Here is a 6,000-nt window from a genome sequence, read left to right as displayed (position 1 = left end):
TCAGAAATTCATTTGGCCTTAACAAGCAAACAACACCAAGGTCCTGCCAGCTGCTGCTGCTTCTCTCTCACACACCCACATGTGCAAATGGAAATATTTCAACACTAAAAAACAAATACATAGCCAAAAATAAAATAGAAAGTTCAGCTGTTAAAGGAATACTCCGGTGTTTTGGGCAAAATACTCCAATTCCAATGGGTAGCATTTTGTGTTAGCTTAGCATAAAGACTTAAAGTCTATGGGAGTCGTTAGCCTAGCTCTGTCACGGTGCATAAATAACGTTTACAGCAACTCTGAAGCTGTCTTATTTACACAGTTTATCATGTGGATTTGAAACACACATCCTGGAATTAAACAAGACCAGGGATTCATAGTCATGCAACATCACAAAACATTCAGCTGTTTCCAGCACTAATCAACTTGTTTCCCGATTTTTCTTCAATCAAGTGGCATTTTCTTGATCCTCGTGGCCTGATCTGCCTTATTCTGCCTTGTTTTAACAGATTTATACTTGTTCCCAGATAAATTCCTGAAACCGCATTGGCAACACATTGGATTATCTTAACCCACTTGCAGATTTGTTGCCTTGTTAGAAGAAAAACAAAATTTTAAAGGCAAAAAAAAAAAAAAAAAAAAAAAATGTTTAGACTCATACAAAATAATCCCCCTCAATGATGACTTGTGAGCCACTAGCAGTGTGTGTTGGTGTGTGTGTCTGAAGGGACCATGCCCTCTGCCTGGATTTTCCTGTTCTGCTGAACTCTTCAGGGCGTCGGCCTTTGGGCAGCGGGCGTGTAGCTCCCAGCCAATTACAGTGTGTGATGCCAGATAGACAGCATGGCATCCAATAGAAAGCTCTGAAAATTGTGGAAAAAGGGAATCTACCAAGGGGAAACGCAAAGCGGACAAAGCTCGTTCCACAGCGAGAGTGAATCTGGGGTTGGCCTTCACCTGCTGGTGAGCACTGAGGGAGAGGAGGAGGATGAAGAGCGACGCAGAGTTGGCTTGTTTTCTGTTGGACAGGGAGGTCCCAGTGGTTAGCTTAGCCTGGGAGGAGCATCTGACTTTGAATGTTGAGTTTACAAACCACAGCGGACAAATCCTGCTCATTCTGCCTTTTACACTGAACATCACTGCAAAAACGCAAAATCTTACCAAGATTATTTGTCTTATTTCAAGTCAAAAATGTCTTATTTCTAGTCAGAATATCTCATTACACTTAAAATAAGACATGATCACCTCAGAAGTAAATTGTTTTTAGACAATTTTCACTTGTTTCAAGTGAAAATTCACTTGTTTCATTGGCAAAATTTGCCAGTGGAAAAAGTGAAAATTCACTTGAAATAAGTGAAAATTAGCTAAAAACAAGAAACAAATTTTGCCAATGAAACAAGCAAATTTTCACTTGTTTCAAGCAAATTTTCACTTGAAACAAGTGACAGTTGTCTAAAAACAAGTTACTTCTGAGGTGATCATGTCTTATTTTAAGTGTAATGAGATATTTTGACTAGGAATAAGACATTTTTGACTTGAAATAAGACAAATAATCTTGGTAAGATTTTGAGTTTTTGCAGTGATGAGATGAAATAACTGGAGATTTTTTTTGCAGTGTTCCTTCTGAGGATTCCTGGAGTATCACAGAGAATTATTTTTATTATTTTGTCTGCCAAGAGATTAACTTCTTAATACGCTCTCAGTTAACACTGCTCTCCAGCTTTGACTGTCTCCATACTTAAAGGCATTCCAGACGTCTGCAGAGAACTTTCTTTGAAATAAAAAAGAGGGAACGGAAAAGAAATGCAAGTTTTTAATTTTAGTGGAGTGCTGCTCTAATTCTGAGGGATTAAGCTGCTCTTCCTGGCCATTTGATGGATTAAACCAATTTCCAAGTGTTATTTTGCTCCTTTCTGAGGCAGTGTAATCTGCACCGCTCATCCCTGACAGGCTCATTTTCCTCATCACCGTGCTCATTAGGAGCCGGCGGTGGCGTGTCGGCTCGCTGCGATCTGCTGTGGAGATGAAGATTTGGCCTTTGAGGGTCTGCCTCATCCGGTGCAGCTGGGTTCTTCACACAAATCTCCTTCTTTACGTGCGTGCTGCACCGCCTGCTGCTCTGCTGACCCCTGACAGCGTGCATGTCATCAGTTTTAACACAGCGCCCACTGGCTTCAGTTTGCACATTTCAAGTGAGCACCTTTACGTGATGAGGAGAGGACGTCCTGGGCATCCCTGTAATGTCTCATTTGTTGGGATGTAACCATGGCAACCACTTTTTCCCTGCCTCTTCAACACAGAAATCAGTACAAGCACATTTTATATAAGAGACGGAGGCGCATGAGTCTCAACCAAATTTATATTTTTAGGGTTATTCGCCTTTTTAAGTATTTCAACTGCAGCTGGAGTTTCAGAAAGTGCAATATTTCTTACCTAATAAAGTCAGACAATAAAAATCAAACGGATGTTTGATCTATCATACACTAGATAAAAAAAATTTCCATCTTTATAAGTCATTTAGTCAAATTTTCAGTGTTAAAATCTTCATTCATTAATTTTCTAAGCTGCTTATTCTCGTAAGGATCGCTTCTTCTTCTTCTCCAATCCACAGTCTTGCATGTCTTTGGGCTGTGGGAGGATACCAGAGCTCCCAGTGGAAACCCACGCAGACACAGGGAGAACATACAAACTCCACACAGAAAGGACCCTGGCCGGCCGGCCGGGAATTAAACCCAGTGAATATCCTCAGTGAATGTTGCAGCAATATTGAAGTTGACACTACATCGATCAGCTGTTTGAAAATGAATTGTTACCATGATAATAATCAATCAATGAAATCACTCAAAATCTTTGTAGCCCCTAGGTTTGCAGCCACTGTCTCACAAAAAAACATCATGCATTAAAAACAAGAAATATTACAACAAACGGGGGAAAAAGTAAGAACAAGATCAAGAAGGAGCTCCACCCCGAGGCCGGCCGGAGCTCAGCAGCTGGGACAGAGGAGGCTTTCAGCCTCTTTGTTTTACGAGTAGGAGCCCTGGTGCAGCGACCTGAGGGCAGCAGCCCCAGACAGCTTCAGCCTCCTCACCACCTGTTAGTGGCACAGGTCACACCAGGTAGCCTCTTTTTGGTGTCAATATGTTAAAACAGATTCCTTAAAACCTTTATACACACTTGTCATTAATAATGAGCAGAAAGGAGAAAGGAGACACTGTTCTGTGATGTTGTTTTTTTTTTTTTTCTTAAACAGCATCAGCATTGTCTTCAAAACACAGCTTTGTCTTTGTTGCTGATAATTGTTCTAAGGTGCTTACAGTTATCCATCTATTAAATGTCCTAATTACTGACTGTAGTCACTATAGCACTTGGGAGTTGGGGCAGGGTCCTTGGTTTTACTGACATGAAAGCCCACATGCAATGACCTCACATGACTTCTACTTCCTGTAAAACAGAGCATCTTAGATGACATCATCCTACACTCATGGGTATAAATTAAAATTTCACAAATCTTCACAAATCTCCAAACATCCTCCCTCCTCCACCTGTCCCTTCAAGTTTCTCTCCCAAACTGAGATCCTGTTGCTTTACACTTGTGAACGATCCTTCCCTGCACCCTGTCCCGCCCAAACTTCCTGTTCCAACCGATAATAAATCAAATCGTGGGGTGCAGAAAGGTTTCATCACACCATCACAGCCGGTGAGTAAAACGTTTGTATAAATTTGGGCTGAGGATGAAGTGAGCCATGTCCTGCGTGTTGTACACTCTGTAGTTTCACTATGTTTCAATGTCTATTCACATCTGTGTACAGACTCAAGAGGCCAGGAGGTATAAGACAAAAAAGTGTCTCATTGTCATAGGCCGAGGGATATTTTTACACCACAACACAGATTAGGTTAACGCAGAAGGGTTAGACATGTTTGAAGGGGCTACAGGAAGAATCAACACACACACACACACACACGAAGAAAATTAATTATTGTTAACCCACTTAAACATGAGTGGGAGGGGCAAGAGACAGGGTGAGACAGGGTGTGAGTGGGTGGGGGCCATGGGAGCTATGGGATCCTCATTGGATGAGACAGCATGAAGGCCTGAGAGACAGAGGGAGAGAGAGAGAGAGAGAGAGAGAGAGAGAAAAGACAGTCAAGGTGAAGGTCTTTTGCTGGAATAAAGATTGAAGAAAGTACGCATAAGTAAGGAGATGTGTAGTGTGTGTTTGTGTGTGTGTGTGTGTGTGCGTGTGCGTCAGCTTGTATGCTTATGCAAAGTGAGTGTTTTTCTTCACATGTCTGGCGCGATGCACATTTCCGTGTGTGCAATGATGTGTTCTTGTAAAGGTAAAATAAAATGCGGGTCCTTCATTTGTTCTACAGGCTCCATTTCCAGGTTACACGGCAGGGAGACTATTCATTTACATCATGAGGATTCATATCAGTTTTTTAAGAGGGGAAAACTATTTTGCAAAAATAAGATGATGGGAAACCCTTTCTCTTGCCAAAGGAAAACTATTTGCACTGCAAAAAATTTACATCTTTACAAATCATTTAATCTCATATTTAGTGATTTTTTTTTTTTTTTAATGAGAACAAATGTGACAGCAGGATGAGATAATCCTACTTGTTTCTAGTGCAGTTTATTTTCGTTTATTGTTTCAGGATTTCTTTCTGTGAACAAGTGTAAATATGTTGAAACACAGCAGAATGAGGCAGATCAGCCACTAGGATGAAGAAAATGACACTTGACTCAAGAAAATTCTGGAAAGATGTTGGTCCACATTGGAAACAAGTGGGATTATTTTATCCCACTGACAGATTTTTTTTTTTTCCTTGTTTGACGACAACAAGATTTTTAAAGGACCATACCAATGATTTTCAGTGTTCAGTCCATTTACTACAGATTTACCCCCATATTTGCAATTTCAACAAACCATTTTGCAAATCGTGTGGAGGTACTAACTAATTTCACATCTTATCAAAATCCCTTGATTTTCAAATGTGAATTTCTGGTTGAAACACCCGCCTTATAATGTTCTGCTTCTGCGGCTAACAAAGTCATTCAGAAACCACACAGCTGATCAGTGACTGTGGAAAGCAAAACATATTTTCTGTGGCGGGACCGTTTTCAAGTCCAATATCAAGTCACCAAAACACAACAGTGCTGCTGCTGTTAGGAAAACTATTGTGGACGACTTTATTACGGTATAGAATACCGGTGTGAAGAAAGTCTGAAGTCTCTGAAAGTTCATTTTTATGTTGTAGTGGAATGAATGGAAACCAACGGCTGGATAAAAGGGAGGCAAAATTGATGCACACTAGTTTTATTGGCTTTTTATCATCTATTTATCATCTGGGCGCTATTTATTTATTTATTATCTGTTCGATGCACACTGGTTTTATTGTTTTTTTGCACATTGTTTTTTTGCGCACTGGTACTTAGATCTTTAGATCTCGAGGGTCATCTGTATTCTTTATTCTTTATTTTTGATTTACTTATTCTTTATTTTTGATTTACTTAATCTTGTACTCTGTGGATACTGCTGGAAACTGTGAATTTCCTTCGGGATGAATAAAGTATCTATCTATCTATCTCCATCTATCTATCTAAATGGCATTGCAGTTGAAATAACCACTGCTTGCTTTTGGAAAAGATTACCAGAAACCTGAAGTTTATTCATTTTATAGACACTAAATCACCGGGATCGTATTCACACTCATCAGGACACTAAATGACTTGTTAAAATGGAGATTTTTGTCAGAGTAGTGTGGATAAAAATTCACGCAGAGGCCGTGGAACAGTGAACACACACACGCTTTCCTCAGTGCTTTTTGATCAGATGAAATGTTCCTCAGGCAGGGAGGAGAACTTTATTTTGCAAACTGAGTGTTGGTAGGTCTACATCCCTGTTTGTGTCTATTCAGCCCAGTTGACCCGCCCCCCCCCCCCCCCCCCCCCCCCCCCCCCCGCCCGTCTCTTGTCAGTGCCAGTCCCATGCCCCATTATCCTCC

The sequence above is a fragment of the Myripristis murdjan genome, chromosome 14, assembly GCF_902150065.1.
Source record: "Myripristis murdjan chromosome 14, fMyrMur1.1, whole genome shotgun sequence".
NCBI lineage: Eukaryota > Metazoa > Chordata > Actinopteri > Holocentriformes > Holocentridae > Myripristis > Myripristis murdjan.
The sequence above is the reverse complement of the archived record's forward strand: the minus strand, read 5'-3'. Positions refer to the sequence as shown.